The sequence below is a fragment of the Botryllus schlosseri genome, chromosome 3 (genome assembly GCF_051294905.1).
Source record: "Botryllus schlosseri isolate E-star chromosome 3, Bs_hap1, whole genome shotgun sequence".
Classification (NCBI taxonomy): domain Eukaryota; kingdom Metazoa; phylum Chordata; class Ascidiacea; order Stolidobranchia; family Styelidae; genus Botryllus; species Botryllus schlosseri.
Window position 1 is genome coordinate 3,885,856 of NC_137238.1, and position 17,173 is coordinate 3,903,028.

At 40.1% G+C, this 17,173-nt stretch overlaps 2 long non-coding RNA genes across 2 annotated transcripts; both read right to left on the reverse strand.

Annotated features, from left to right (window-relative positions):
* Positions 1–2,096: 2,096 nt before the first annotated feature.
* On the reverse strand, positions 2,097–3,894 carry LOC145435363 (uncharacterized). The gene is made up of 3 exons (XR_013913825.1): positions 3,828–3,894; positions 3,186–3,323; positions 2,097–2,231 (listed from the first exon to the last, which is right to left on the reverse strand). It is a non-coding gene; the product is annotated as an uncharacterized LOC145435363 (long non-coding RNA).
* A 2,059-nt stretch (positions 3,895–5,953) lies between these two features.
* Positions 5,954–12,994, reverse strand: LOC145435364 (uncharacterized). The gene is made up of 3 exons (XR_013913826.1): positions 12,564–12,994; positions 8,427–8,537; positions 5,954–6,066 (listed from the first exon to the last, which is right to left on the reverse strand). It is a non-coding gene; the product is annotated as an uncharacterized LOC145435364 (long non-coding RNA).
* Between the last annotated feature and the right edge of the window lie 4,179 nt (positions 12,995–17,173).

Genomic DNA, 17,173 nt, shown 5'->3' on the forward strand with positions numbered 1-17,173 from the left:
TTTGTCAATCTATTTCAATTCAGACTATGTCAAAGTCGAGATAGTTCATTTTGGGTTATCTGTATTTACCTTTAGTACATCTCGCGAATGGATTCCGACGCCGCACTATAACGTTTTTGATAATAAGGACTCAAGGATTTTCAATCAACAATAGACCTACCTGATTTTTTGGTAATACTAGAGTTGGTAAATGATAAGTTGCGTGTTTTTGTTAAGAGTTTGATTTCAAGTTGATAAAGACAATAACTGTATAATGCACATACTTGTGATTCTTGATTCTTGTAGAGTTATAGTTGGTGTTGATTCTATAGGTGTGAAAACAGCGACGCGGAATGTGCGAATAATTCGAAGTGGCTGAAAGTCGGCGTCAGTAATATTCAGGTTACGGTCGATTCAAAAGATCGCATTAAAAGAATTTCTAAAAGGATCAGAGTTGTACCGAATTAAAACATTAAGATACGAATTAACTTGAGTTGTTTAGTGAGTTTCATTTCAAGTTGACAAATTAATACATTGATTGAATATTTTCATGGAACTTATCACGCAACTAAAGTCAACCACTATCCGAGGTGTCAAAACATATAGCGATTGCGTGTCAAATTGTTGGTTTACGAATCACCGTCTGTGACGACTCTGTGACAAACTAATTACGGAAGTATTACCTTGTGAGCGATCGGTATGTCTGTAACACCAAATCATGAGCGATCGCTATGTCTGGAGCATTACCCTGTGAGCTGTCGTAGGATTTTAAAATTATTTCACACCTTTTTGAATAAGCGTTCACTTCACAAAGGATTAGGGTTAGGACGGAAATAAGTGGCAATTTGTTGCTGTTCAAGTTACCGACACTGGCGGTTCTGTTAGTCGTTACTTATTAAATCTTACCAGCGAAATCGAGTTCTGTGACAAACTGATTACTAAAATTTCACCGCGTGAGCGATCGGTATGGTTATGACACCAAGTCGTGAAAGATGCCTATGTCTGAGGTGTTATCTTGTGGGCGATCGTAGGATTTTACAAATATTTCACACCTTTTTGAAGTGTTAGTATGTGAACGCGGCTATTGTTGGTATTTGAATCACCGTCTACGCCGGCTCTGTGGTAAACTAATTACCAAAATATTACCAAGCAAGTGATTCCTAGATTTAGCAAACTATTTCACACCCTTTTTTGCTAAAAGTACGACATGCCGCCCGCAGTCTCTACCCCAAAGTACGAATCATCGCCGCGTCCATAAGAATAACGATATATTATACCGCACTCACCGTAAACGTTGGGATTACTTCAAATTGGTCATATATAATAATTTGGAATGTAAACATTAACTAAGAACCAATCACGTGATCAATATACCTGATACATATTCCACACCGTGCGAGAGATGCCTATACCCGAAAGGGCGATTCACGACCGCACCCATAAGAACACATGGCGAGTCACCACAGATCCCGTAAGAATACATGACAGGCGAATCACCGCCACCGCCTATAGCAAAAAAGGCGAGTCACGACCACGAGTTTTCACGTCACCGTGCCGCCGCAGCCTATACTGAAAAGGGTTATCGTGCGACCCCCGCCATATGACACAATGGCACCGTGCCACCCCCGCCATAAGACATAAGAGTCACCGTGCCACCCCCGGTTTCTCGGCACCGTGCCACCCCGCCCATAAGAACCCCATGCAAAAAACGTTAGTTCGCGACCGATCACATACACTACTAACACAAAAGCACGGTTCTTGATTGGGTAATCGGCTAAGCTTCATTGATTACTGCAACAGCTGACTCGGATTCGGGTGCTTCGCTCTACTAAACTGAAAGTCTGCTGTGCTGAGGTCGAGTATGTTCCCAGCAAACACAGAACCGTAAAAGAACCCATCGGGATGGTTTCGAAGGGTTATTTTAGGGTTTCGATTTTTATGTTTCAGAGGTATGTTTAATATACGTAGAAATGAAGATCTTGAGGATCAAATTATTCGGGATGAATTCCAATTTGCTGGTAAGTATTCTGATGTGGGAAGTTATTTGGATCCGCGGTAGATAACGTTGCGCGTTTATAGAGTGCTATCATCAGTATAAATTCGTGTTACTCACTAACTCAATCGAAAAAGTCAATACGAAGACATCCCGCGCCGTGTTTAAGGACAGGCATAACTCTGATGAGTTTGGCGAATATTGGCATTGCGAAATCTTGCATTACATCCATTGTGTCGTTCTCGTTCGCGGTGAATATCTGTACACAAATTATTATCGATCACTTTTAATTCGCGAGTCAACCTTGTACAAACGACCAATTCACTGTTTTTCTTAAGTTCTAGTTGCTAATTTTGAAATGTGAGTAGTTATACTTCTAGTTCTTGTGGATGATTAAAATACTTATAAAGCAACCAGATCTGAACTGGAACTGAATGGTGATACCGATATCTTGTTGTGTGGTGTTATTGCGGCCATTTCTGTAGCGAAGAGTCATCACTATTGGCAGTGGCACAGTCAGGGGTAGGGCTTTGGGGGTCGAAACGCCTCCCTTCTCAAACCGGTATTCCCGTACATTTGAAATATCGATTCTATGTCCAATATTTCCTAGCTAAATTGGCATTTAGTAATTCGTATCATCAGTTGTTGTTAGTTGGTTAGTTGCGGCCTTTTAATGGGCGTTAGTTCTATGTAGGGTCACCAAAAGTCCTCTTTTAAGAGGATTTGTCCTCTTTTTTGATTTTTTGAAAGTGTCCTCGGATGACGCCTAAATGTCCTCTTGTTTGGGAATCTGTCCCTTTGTTGAGAATTATGGTTGAATAATGAATATACGTGGATATTGGACGAGATGTAGGAGAAATCAGCGGCCAAGCAACGCTACGACGTGATTTCCTAGACTTGAGCCAGAAAAATGCGACCGGGTTTTGAGCCGGAAAGTTGCCCTTTTTTTAGTCAACCGACCAGAAAGTCGTGAAAAATTCACCATTTTCCCGGATTTTACTCCAGAATTGTAATACTGAAAATTTTGAAAAAGTGTCCTCTTTTCACATTTCCAAAATTTGATAACCCTATATATCAGTCAGTGAAGAAATAATTTCCAAAATGTTGTCTTGATTTACTTCAGGACTAGGTATTGGAATGTAGAGGTTCGAAGAAAAATATTGATAAGGTAAATGTAAGAGTTTATCATTGCGAACACCGCCATTCCATTTACCTCTGATCTGGAATGATTTTTCGCGAAGTAATTTTGTCCGATATCATTTTCATAGTAGACGTTCAACGTTTGTACCCGACTGCCGTCAAATCTGGCTATTTTGAATCCGCCAATCTTCGTAGGATGCATAAATTGAATCTGGCAGAACAGAATATAGTATGATAGGCGAATACAGAAATCACATATGTAGATCATATATGAAGTCGAAAAATACTGGTTTCCTCATATAACACCCATGCAGTTAGATCGTAGCATATTTTGGAAATGTCTTTAGCTATCTCCGTGTATGTCGTTCATTCACACATGGGACGAGCGTAAATGCCGAATTAAGTAGGTTACCAGAAAGCGCCGCTGAATGGATTTGCAGACTGTACTATGGTAAAATATGGAAACTCGAACCATTAATTTACACTGCATACATTTGAAGAAACTGCTAGAGGTGCAGCATGTCAATATAAAATTGTATAATGCAGTCAGTATATTAATATTAAAAGATTCCCGAATATTTTCAGCTGATATTCGGTTTTATTTCCATATGAATATATTATGCAAGTGTATCAACATTGTGAGTTCGGTCTTTTCATACAGTTACATCAGGATGAAACCAGCGAAGTCTGAATAATGAGCAGGCAGCGACATTACCTCGAGATAGTTGCCATCGTTAGTAGCACACCACGCAGAACTGTTGACCAGTCGGGACTGTGATGGTGTACATCAGTGATTCCCAAGCGCGGCCCTGAGGGCCGCATGCGGCCCCCAGATAGCCTTCTTGCGGCCCCCAAAATATATTAAGAAATCGATTTATGACAAAAAATAAAATTTATATTTATAAAATACTCTTTCTTGACTTGGACTCTGTAGTTTTTAATTATAGAATTTCAGGAAAGTTGTGAGTATAGACTGCTAGCATTACGTCACTGCTGTTTCAATGCAATGTGCCCTAACTTTCCAGTTGAACAAGCAGTAGCTATAGATATAAAAAGGTATTGATAACTTTCAAAACCGGTGGAAAATCCTGAAAAAATGGTAAATTTTTCCCACTTCGTGGTCGCTTGACTAAAAAAAGAAAAGAGGCCCAACTCCCGGAGAATACAGTTTTTCTTTCACATTAACAGGTGGTTGACTGAAAAAAAAGGTCAACTTTCCGGTCCAGCTCCGGAAATAGTCCCCGTAGCGTTCCTACAGTGCTGATTTAATATATATCAGTCGAATTTAGCCCTATTTGCAACCAAAATCCTTAAAAATAAGACATTTGGTCGTCCTCCAAGGAAAGTTTTAAAAAAAATCAAAAAAAGAGGAAAAATCAAATTAAAAGGGGACGGCTCACGGCTGAATACGCCGAGATGCATACTGCTTCGCCGGCTGAAAGCAGCACAATTGGTGGTCCTATAGTCAGGACCGTAACTGCCGCAGCTCAAACCCCCCAATTGAGGGGGGCCGAGCTGGAAGGGGACCAAAAATTATTTCGTGAATTAACATAACTTATAGAGTATTTTTTGACAATTTATGCAACTTTTTCAAAAAATTTTCGCGCGGGGTGCGATTTCAATTCGCTACATATCTTCATTATTGGGTACTCTTCCCCAAGAAAAAATACGCAAGATTTATAGAAATTGGCATATCAGCGTTGGCCATGACCGCACCACAACGCATCAAGACATAAAGTTTTAAGCCATATAACATGTGACTCCAAGAAGTGTTTCAGAACGATCGGCTGCGAGAAAGCCATGGCCGTAAAGGACTGCATTCATGCTGACCAAAAACTTCGAAATACGAAAGACTTCGTTATATATATACAAAATACATGAAAGCCATGGCCGTAAAGGACTGCATTCATGCTGACCAAAAACTTCGAAATACGAAAGACTTCGTTATATATATACAAAATACATATAGGTTTAATTGTCCATAAAGGCGCCTAAATGACTGGCGCCGAATGTTCTTGTCTTGGCAATCTGAACCTCACAAGACAAATACCATCCTGCAGGAAAGAAAATTATATGCCAGTGAAGAAATACCAATCTGAAATCGTGTGATCTTTCAGTTTAGTAGGTTTGGGCAATTCTACATTTTTTGATATAGCAGACAGGAGGTCACGAAATAACATCATGTAAAGAAGTCATACCTAGGGGTTTACCCGCCGAAGATGTTTAATTTTACGGGCTTTGCAGTTTCAAAGACACCTCTCACTCAGCTCTACCGGTAAATCTGATTACGTGGGCAAAGAGGACATCCATTCAATTCCCGATCTTATTCACCGATTTTACCATGAATTATCGAAATATTCGCGCGTCGCGCTGTCTCACTAAACAGTACAACTTTAATTTCGTGGCAAAAGCGAACAACGTGATGCGGGGTCGATCAGTTTATCCCCCTATGGGAGCCCGGGGTCTTGAAGAAGTGCTGCTACGTTCCTGCCAACGGGTATACCCCGGAGATGTTTTATTACTATTGAGGGGGCCTATACCTTTTCAAACACACCTCACTCAGCTCTACCGGTACATCAGATTACGTGAACAGAGACAGGATGAAAATTGATAGTAATACATGACCGATTCAGTCATGAAACTAAATACATTTCTCGCGCTTCGCGCGTTTAGGCGAGAAAAGCTGATTCACTCAACGGACACCCAATGCAGCAGCGGTAAACAGTGTACAGTTTTGAAATCTCGCCAGGGCAATAAAACTACTCCGAAATAGCCATGATGACTGTTTGGGTCGGTTTCATAGCCGTAGTATTCGTGCGGCCCCGACCGCACTCTGAAATTCTAAATTTGGCCCTCACAACGAAAAAGTTTGGGAACCACTGGTGTAGATGGCGGATGAGACGAGTCTATTGGTTCCGAGCGAACATCGTCAGTAATCAGGTACCCTCCGCATTCTGTTATAAAATAGTCGCACACATGAAATTAAGACAGAAGGAATTGTTGATATAGCGGGAGCACTAACACGAGTTTGAACCTCGTATAAATCAAACTGCAGCGAGCATATATTGTTGAATTAACCTCATGATTTTATACGATACGCCGTATTATATTTAGATCATACGAGGTGCTATGTTATCAGTTTTACCGTTCTATTGCATATGCTGCATTGGTAGCTATATAATCTATCGCTTCAAGCAATGGGAATAAGATTCTAGTAAGGAACAGCGATAAACATTTTACGATCCTTCCAACCCGCGTTGTTAAACTAACCATCACAAGGAATTTTACTCTCATATTATACAGTAGTTGTGCACCCTACATATTCATATATATCTCAACTATCCAGTATCCTTCACTGCAAATAGAACGCGTAACCTCTTCTGTGTAGTATCTCAAGAAAGAGTATACACGGAATAATAAACCGACTGCGTACCAGAAAGGAGATATAAAATTGGGAGACACATTTTAGACATAGCTGTTCAAAGTATCGTTAGCATTGCTAGTGTTGTAGATTAAGAAGTAATGGTCTAATTTTCTTAATTACAGGTTGAAGTAACGATTTGTAAGGCATTCCAAAGCTAATTCATATAGAAGTAATGAATAAAAGGTCTGAGAAGTACTCAAGTAAGTAAATTTGAAAAGTAGATTATGACAAGACGTCGCATACTTTTAATAGCAAATCGGATGTGGGTTATCTTCGAGATTGCAGGATGTATCTTCGCGACAGCGTACACTCGGCAATTTTCGAAAATATAATCTGCCACCATGATACAGCAGTAAATATGGTATTTTCACTCACAAAAGTGTTACAAATAAATCCCCAAACCACATTTTGCTTTACGGAGCGGAAACAGGAAATAGTTTTGCGTCAGAAAGTGTTGAAGAGCTTCTTGGAGGTACAGAACTTCAATATGCAATTTAACAGTCTATTCATATTGAAATGAACCCGAATACTTTCGAGTGACCCTCGTCAGCGGGGATTGTCCGCAATTAGTAGAGAATTGGACAGAACATTGCATATCAACAATCGTCTCATACAATATGACGTCACCGGCATGGAATTTCGAATAATCGGGGGATGAGATCGCTTAAGCTCAATGTACTATTTTTTAGATGGTGCAGGAAGTCCTTCAGTAGGCACATACTGGGTTGGGGTATTTTGATAGAAGTCGCCTCCAAGAAAGACGCCAACCAAGTCTAAAAATAGTATATTGAGCTGAAGTGCTCATCGCCCCGATTATTCGGAATTTCATGCCGGTGACGTCATATTTTTGATCCGATTGTTGATATATAATGTTCTTTCCAATTCTATACTAGTTGCTGACAATTACTCCTGGCGAGCGTCAACCGATAATATTCGGGTTCATTCCAATATGAATATATTATTCAAAAGGTGCTGAGTAGGCTACTACAGTGGAAGAATAGCCTGAAATCATCTACCACCCGAGTAAATCGTGCAAATTGGCTTGAATTAAGTACTACGGACATGTAATAGTATTTTGGTACCAACCACCTCTCATTTGACACAGTCGACCCCGTTTAATTCGGACACCGGATAACCGTGACGACCGCTTTATCTGGATAAAATGCTTAGGAACGCAACAAAAGCAATAATTGCACGTAAAAATCTACGGTTAATTCAAACACAGGCTCGCAATTCTTATCGTTAGGTTATTGCACAATAAACAGTACTTCGTTCGTTTTAATACAATATGAGTGGTTATAGTGAAACAAAGGCTATCCATGCAGCAACGATCGACAATGAACTCATACAAAGCCGTTCCAGATTCATTTTAATTGGATACAATTGCGTGCATCTTTTAGAACAGATTGGTACCGTAAAGTTTAGCAGAAAAATTGAAATTGCCCACCACGGTTAAGAAGTTGCCTTGACTGTTCGGAAGTTGGTTGCGTTGGTGGCGAATTCATAAAGGATTTGAACTCTAATACCGTATACGGTATTTGTTAAATGATTTGAGATCTAAAATACTGCACCGCACAACTAACCTCAAGGGAAAACTAAAGTACGTGCGCATTTAATTCGATGCGCGTCAATTAATGCAGTATAGTGTAGCTGCAGTACCGTAATTTGAATACCTCGTTTGCCTCTACGCACGACCATGAAGCGCACAGTTTATTTACCGCTTAACTCTTTCAAAAGTGAGAAAACCAAATTGTTTGAATTCAGCAGAGTCGACTGTAAATATGTTTGAATCGTTGTTCACTGCGAATGGCAAATAGAATGCGGGCGGGATTTAGGTGGATAATATCGTAGCTGGATTCATGCAATCCTATGGACAGGTTATGATATTACTGTGGCAACTGTTGACGTCGCTCAGCGAATACTCCTGATCCGGGTCGTTGAGAATATCCATGCAGATATCGCAACGGGACAGTCTGCAAGACGCGAGAAGCAGTCCAAGCACTATAAAATGAAATGCAGCTGTAATGGAACTCCTAGACTCATCACAGTTTATTATGAGCATGCTATGTTAATAGCTAAGTAGAGCAGAATAGTTTTAAAATTCCTATCAATCATATTGTATATATAGAGGTGATAGTTTAGGCGTCCTTGCGTCGCTTCGATTCCTACCTGGCGACAGTGTCGAGATTTTGGTATGTTCAATCATATCACAATCAATCGATGGATGAATGGACAGAAGAATTGAACGAGAGACCAACCAACCAAAATACATAACAACATACGGCAGTGATGGTGGTACAGAAAAGATGCAATTATGCATGCACAGTATTCGGTTTTAGATAGGAATGATCGATACGACCTTCAGGGTCAACTAGTCTGGTCACACCCGCATCGAACAGGTACATTTGACTCTATACAATCTGGCTGTAAAAATGTTAGTAAAAAAAAGAATAAGTAAACGATGGCAGCAAATGATCAATGAAGCCATGTTTGGGCGAGGTAGGGCAACAGTGATTAAATGCCTGGGCCGTACCACTGGCGTAGCAGCATGTGCTGCCGCCCCTGGCTCATGCTTAAAATGCCGCCTCCTAAGTAGACCGCAGCAAATTTGGACATAGATTCATGTTCAAACAATCTTGTCAATAAAAATAATTACAAATAATATGCCGCGTCTCAGCCTCGCCGTCTCAACGTTAATAAGGCCAAAAATAATAAAGACAAGAAATTGCGAACGAATGTATTGTGAAAATAGAAAATCAATAGCCGCCTCAAAGCAAAATCAGCGATAATATCCTCAAATTCACGTTTTTAAACGTAGTCTCTTTCTATAGACAGAATGCATAGAGATGATAGTAGGTTTACCATATTTTGAAAATGTAAAAAGAGTATGACACTTTTTCAGAAATTTGCAAGATGCAAAACCGGAGTAGAATTCGCTCAGAGCTAAATTCACCGTTTTTCACTCCGAAATATCCGCCGGAGCGTCACTTCTGTGCTAATTTGCGGCATATCACTCGCAATTTGCTCTAAATTTGACCTAAATTTTCAAAAAAGAGGACAAAATCTCAAAAAAGAGGACAGAAGGGCGTCCTCCGAGGACACTTTCAAAAAAGTCAAAAAAGAGGACAAATCCTCGACGTATGGTAAGCCTAGATGATAGCCGATCATCATTCATGGTAGAACGTAAATTAGACTTAATCAGTTTGAGCTTTGAGAAGCTCCTCACACAGCTCGCAATTGAAACACCAATGGTCAGATAAATTTTCAGGCACGAGCATAAACATGGTGTCGAATCAAGTAGCTTTGCATTAACTAACCACTGTAAAACATCAAACGCTGTTGCACTACGGTCAACGCGGTTTTACTGCTTCGCATCAGCCTCTTAACTCTTTTAAAATCTCAAGTTGAACAACTTCAGGTGATCATATCTTAATTTGTTTTCGTCCTAGAGGCCCTCATATTGGTTTGTACGAAAAGCTAGCAATCTTCTGATTTATATGATCCTTAATTCGAAGGTATAAGGCATGACAATATTCGCAGATAACTCCAAAAAGTCCAGCTTGTCGTCATAAGTGCTTCTAAAAGCGCTGGTGAATAAATTGTGACTTTCGCTTTGCAGCAGCGCGCGGGAATTCAAAAATCGAAACGTATTATTTAGGTGGTTTATGCCGGTAAACCTAGTTTCAGCTTCAAGTTTTAATCTGTCATGCATCGTCTAACTCAGGGGTGGGCAAACTACGGCCCGCGGGCCGCATGCGGCCCGCGAAAGTCTAAAGAAACTTATTAAAAATATTGATAAATCCGTACTAAAAATCGAACTAATGCAGGGACTTGATTCAATTTTTTAGCATATTTCACCATGATATTTTTAAGCAAGTGGTTCTCAAACTGCATGGGGGGCGCGCCCACCTTGCGGGCGTGGAAGCATCTGAAGAAAGGCGCGAAGCTGAGATCAACCGAATATGTTTTTCGCGCTCTGCGCGATTTACTTCAAATTCACATTTGTTGCTCTGTATTTATAGTCTGAATTTCATATTTAAAAATCTCTCATCCACAGTCGTAGCCTTCCATGCCATCAAACTATCCGCTAGGTTTGCTAGCATCCTGGTTGCCTTTTGTGATATGACGATAAATGGGATGCGATATCTTCCACCATCATAAGGGGGGGGGGGGGGGTGTCTTGCAAAGTTTGAGAACCACTGTTTTAGGTTAAACACTTCCTATATTATTTTTTATGTTTAATGTCTGGCGCGACAGCCCGATTTTAAAGCTAACGCAGTTTCAAAGGTCTCAACTGCTAAAATAACAGAAATCCTAAACGAGATTGACGTAATTCGGATCCGGAGTGTGATTTCAGATTGGTCACTCCAGTTTTAATTTTTTCATTGATGTGCTGGTTATAAAAAACGATTCGAGCTTGTCTTAGGTAAATTCGTTCTCTGTATGCCGAGAATGAGGGTATTAAATATTTTATCTGCACACAGTAGAATCGTGTTTGAAGCTAACATGCTTATGATGGCGTCAGCATCGTGTGTCCTGGAACTGAACCAAAAGTGGAATTAGCAAATCTATGAACAGATCACTGCTGACAGATTTAAATTTCAATCCTGTTCTAAGAATCGGGACCGCGACTTTCATCTCTGTAGTTTTGACAAATTTGGTTATTGTGGTCGACCAGCCTATAAAATCTCGCCACTGTTTCTGGCGCATTTACGATATCATCAAAGCAATGCTTGCTTTATTTCAAATAAGCATCTCCATGTCCTCACTAATCATTCAAATATGCATCTCCATGTCCTCACTATAATCAAATACCAACATTGCGTTTTGGTTTATAATCCCAATTTTATATAGTGCGGCCCGCGAATGGATTTAAATGTTGAATGCGGCCCGCGAGCTCAAAAGCTTGCCCATCCCTGGTCTAACTTCTTCAACAACACTGAGGCCAGCGTTTTCTGAATAGTTCGCCACGCATTCTCCTTTTTCTGCGAACTCTTCGAACAATCGGCCTTGACGGCTATTTCGGAGTGGTTCCCATCACCATGTTAACATATTATTCGTGTTTTTGGAATCAGCGCGACACTAGATTTCGATTGAGACCTGTTGCACAGGACGCCAGCTATAGGACTACCAAGTGCGCTTCTTTTAGCCGGCTGTGTACACTGTGCCTAGCGAGATAGTGTAATGGTGATGCGTCCGGCTTCTTGATCGGTAGGTCGTGGGTCAGACCAAAGATTAGAAAACTGGTATCCGCGGTTACCCGCTAGGCGCTCAGCAATCACAAAGGAGCAAAAACGTGGTGCAGACTAGATGACCTTACTATAAAGTCCGTATCGCATCTCCATCGTCAAAGCATCTCGATGGTGCAGGCGAAAAAGGACACCATATCTCTCTCTCTCACTGTGCAGCCTCATTTTGCCGCCCCCTTGGAGCCTGCCGCCCCTGGCGCAGAGCCAGAACCGCCAAGTGGCTGCTACGCCACTGGGCCGTACACTCTCAGCGAAGACAGTGTGTGTTCACATCCAAAATGGCGGTACGCGAAAACACAACTTACCTACAGGAATTATATATCGCGGTTATAAATCCTACGGGCTTACGTAATACCTTCCTTAATTCCTACGTACAAGCATGGTTTGGATTAAAATGTTGTGCTTGATTTATACCACGGTGCAAGTCTGATGGCATAGGTCCGGGTTTCATGAACCACGGGTGTATATTCACACCCTTGAAATCACAGGTGGTACACGAGTGTAAATACCATCGTTTTTTGCTAGGAGTGTGCGGAGGTATTGGGATTGAGCTAAATATTTTGCTACCTAGGCTACAACCTTTCGACCTGATAGCTACCCCTGTATCTGTCACGATACTTTTGTAATTTATGCTTGCATATTATATTTGTAGCATGGTATATGCTATATGGAAGTTTACATAACAGTGCATATGTACTATTTTGAATTCCAATCCCATTGCTGCTACTACTATTCTAACGACATGCTAAATATATATCTTTGCACTAATAGAACGTACCGTATATCGGAGTCTTCATAGTTCTCTCAATAGAAAACGGGATATGTACACTGAAAATTATGAAAATGACATTCAATTGATCAATATCGTCCCCAAATGGTTTTGATTATGCGCGACATGTAACCACGTTAAATTGCCGCATAATATCAGCTATAATCAAGTCAATCATACACCATTAATCCTCCCTCCCATACCTCTACCGTTTGTTTTCACTATAGTCTCCTTACAATAGTATATAAAACCTTAAACGGCCTCACAGAAGTACCTTTTATGATCACAACTACTTACTGCGCTGATTTTGCTCAATAAACTGGAAAATAATAGTCGGATATGATCAATATTAATCAGTCTTTGAATCATTTAAAATGTGTTGATTATATCGAAAAGAGTTAGTTCTAACCGACGGACATATCAAACTGGATTTGCAACATCGTTGTTTAGCTTACTGACATCATATTATAGCCTTCGGTTAAAAACAATGATTTATTAGGTACAACTATCTCACTTGGCAATAAATAAGGTAAACTAATTATAGAATTGCAAAGCAAATATTGATTAGTCGGCTAAACACCAATATACCTCAACCTCTGTAAACATAGAGTATTTATATACAAACGCTATTTTCCTGCACAGGTGCGCTTCTGCTCTTGAGAGTTGGTCATATCGGTGCAACCCTTATATATTGAACCGATTCTACGTAAACGACACGTAGCTTCTAATGACTACTGCGCTCGCGTGTAATATAGCCAGGCAATACAGAACACGTATTTACATTGTTGTGTAATAACTTTGATGGCAATTTTGATGCCTTACGTATCTCGATAGCAATTTATTGCTATATTACGTTCTGTAAGTGTTCTCTGTCGATTTCAAACACGGCAAATTGCGCCTATCGACGGCATACAGCCTTTACAGGTGAAATCACCATATATGTCTTTTGTTTGAGAAACGATGTAGGCCCTATTGCTTCAAATCCGGACGTGCAAGTATGGGTAATTGGCGCGGCACGGCAAGATTTATCGTAGTCCGTACTGCGCAAGTTTTTTCGTACAGGACTAGTGCGGTAATATAGAAATCGTGCCTTTATACTACCAATCCATACGTAGCCTATTCGGGCTACCAGGGTCACTTGTCATGGTGTCATAGATAGTTGTTTCTTGATCGTTTAAGCGATCGTACCCCTTGATCGTTCAATGACATTTCTCGTAGCCCCTGCCCATTTTCAACACATCTTCTGATGATACCAATGTTAAAATCAAAGGGACCATGACATGAAATCGCGGAAATTCTTGTGTTGAATAAATTTGCACCGAAACGATTCCACTTTTGGTCGGTTTTCAAAGAAATTTTGGGTTCTGGATAGAGTCTAGGCCAGGGGTTCTCAAAGGGTGGGCCATGGCCCACTGGTGGGCCACAAGAGCATTTGAGGTGGGCCACAGAGCTATTTGGAATTTTTTAGAAATATTGTAAGTTTAGTAATATTTGTTGTGTTAATCGCTAAAAAAATAAATTTATATTAGTTGATCATACGTAGGCTACATTAAGCTTTTTATCCGACTCTGATGAGACGTAGTGGTATGTATGGAGTCAGCATTTCAAATCGAAAATGGGAGGCAGAAACGGCGGCTTTTTCCACTGGCTGTGACTACCTATGGCTAAAAGGAACTAAAATAATTTCGCGTATGTAATACCTGCTGGAAGGTAATGCTAAAGTAACCAAGTATTCCGGCAGGGTCATATTGTCGTATGCCGCTGAAAGGGGTGTGCAATAAACTCGGAATGAAGTGTAACTGATGTATCGATTTACTGTACTTCGGCAGTTCGTATTATTGTAAGTTAAAAATGGCCATAATTACAAATTATTAGCAACTTCTGGTGGAGGTATATACTGCACCACCGAATATTAATGGATTGAGGATTCAGCGGAGCGCATTATTATTTGAAGTCTGTTTAAAATGTCATGCCCGCAAATCAATGTACATAATGTAAGAGTCACATAAATTGATAGTATCACTGGATTGAATATTCCGACATCCCAACTTCAGTTGGTTCAGTACGTGACATAGAATGTAGTAGCCTACATTGTACAGCATGCATAATATGAAAATCTTCCTCCACTCCTCTTTAGTACCCCATTCACCAATGAATTGTTTGAAGCGGGCCCAGAATGATTATATTGTTCCCCTCAATAGTGGAACGAAAATCCCAATCACACAGTGTATGCGGGAATTCGATCATTGTGTTTCGCGAAGCGAATGGAGCAGCGGACGATCATAAATAAAGTTTTAGCATATGATCTACCAGAGCCGTAACTGCCGCACCCAAACCCCCAATTGGTGGAGCTAGAAGACTATTTCGTTGGTCGTTTGTTGGAAGATATTCATTCAACTTGAAAATTTTCGTCGCGCTTTGCGCGAATTCGTGACCCGGCGTGTTTATACTTTGATGTCATCAATAAATAAGGAGAAAATATGACTTTAAGATTAGAGGTGGGCCACAGCACGTTTTCAAACCGGAAAATGGGCCACGGCCAAGAAAGGGTTGAAAACCCCTGCTCTAGGCCAAATTCCGCAATGCATCTCGTACCTCCTCATTTCGCGTTTCGTACCACCAAGCGGTCCACAGACCCCAGGTTGGCGTCTCCTGAATTAGATTAATTACAGCGAAAGGCCAGTAATCTAATACCAGTCTAATTTTTGAATTTTTTGCTTTCATTTAAATTTTAATATAATTTGTAGTTTTCATGAAAATGCTATAGGAGAACTGTATAATGCGAAACGAAACAAGCTTGGTGTGGGATATTTGTCATTCCTATGCTTACGAGATTAAACTCAGATTTGCTACGAACTGAACTTGATTTTTGTTACATTTCATTTGCGAGTTCACTAATATTGCGGCAAACGATACGTTCATATTGCCAAATTTATTCCGCGGGAAGCTTTTCGACTGGCTCCCTTCAGCAGTGAGTGCCAGTAAATGAGGTTAACCAAGTTCGAAATATAGAAAGAATTTTGTCGTTGTGGCGTAATAATGACAAGTACACACAAAATCAGTTGTAAAACAGCCGAATAACAAAACAACACTAATGGAAGATTCCCAGCGTTTAGAGATGTTCCTTCTGGCGACAGAGGATCGGCTTTTGCAACTTTATAATGGTTGATTCAAGGACCTTTAAATGAAAAAGAGAACGACCACGAGTAACTATGGAAAACTCAAATTAAATCAACCATTATAAAGCTGCAAAAGCCGATCCTCTGTCGCCAGAAGTAACATCTCCACACGCTGGGAATCTTCCATTAGTGTTGTTTTGTTATTCAACTGTTTTATAGCTGATTTTGTGTGTGCTGAACCGTAACCGTGCGCTTTTATACGGCCGTTCGCGACTCTGTGTACTTGTCATTATTGCGTCACAACGACAAATTCTTTCTATACATGTATTTCGAACTTGGTTAACCTCATTTACTGGCGTTCACTGCTGAAGAGAGCCAGTCGAAAAGCTTCCAGTGGAATAAATTTGGCAATATGAACGTATTGTTTGCTGCAATATTGAAGTTCTGTACTTCGAAAATCCTATTTGAGTTCACTAATTTTAATGCAGATTTGAATTGAAAATAATGTGTATTCATAATTCCAATTCAAATATAATTTGGAAAACAAACTGTTTAGTTATAATTCTAATCTAATTGAGAAAAAACTGAAAATTTTTCAGGTGTCCCACACTGGACATCTGAGGTATGCAACTGTATTTATGGCTTTACTATACTATACCATTGAATGCATAACCTTGTGTTTGCCAATACGGAGGGTCGGATGCCTTCCTATACAGCTCGTTACGATAAAAGATCTATATTTCGCCCGTTACATACAAGCACCAGCAACCAATTGTCGCTTTACTTACCCCTACCATAATATGCCCCAATCTGTATGTAACTTCGTCATGCATATAGGCTCAATTGCTCATTGCTCAGTATTCGATTTACCAAGGCTTGCAAAACTCTATATCAGAAGATAGAGGGGAATTAGGCAATAAATGTGCATTGCCCAACTATATTAGGATGTGCATCAGAGTTGGATCAATTGTAATTTGTAATTGAGCTGAATGTATAATAATTACATTTTTTCATGTAATTGTAATTGTAATTGTAATTGAAGCATTTTTATTTTGCGTAATTAGAATTGTAATTGTAATTTGATCAAAATTTTGCTCAATTACAATCTCAATTACATTTTCATGGAAACCTGACAATCACGACATAAAATAATCATTTAATCAATCATTTATTCGTCGCACCAGTGAAAATCCGGCAGAACCATGGAGACGACGAGGGGCCTTAAGGCCTTAGTAAACAGTCACAACATGTAATAATTAGCTTATTTACATAGGTGTTCTATGCGTGCTGCGTTATAACTAGATAATTCGGCCCTTTGGGCGGCGTGAAAGCATCTGAACGGGGCGCGACGCTCCAGTGAACTGATATCTTTTCCGCGCTTGGCCCGATTTACCTCCGTTTTATGGTTATTGCTCGGTGTATAGTCTGAATTTCGTATTGGAGAATTCTCTCATCAACAGTCATAACCTTCCATACCATCAAACTATATGTAAGGATGAC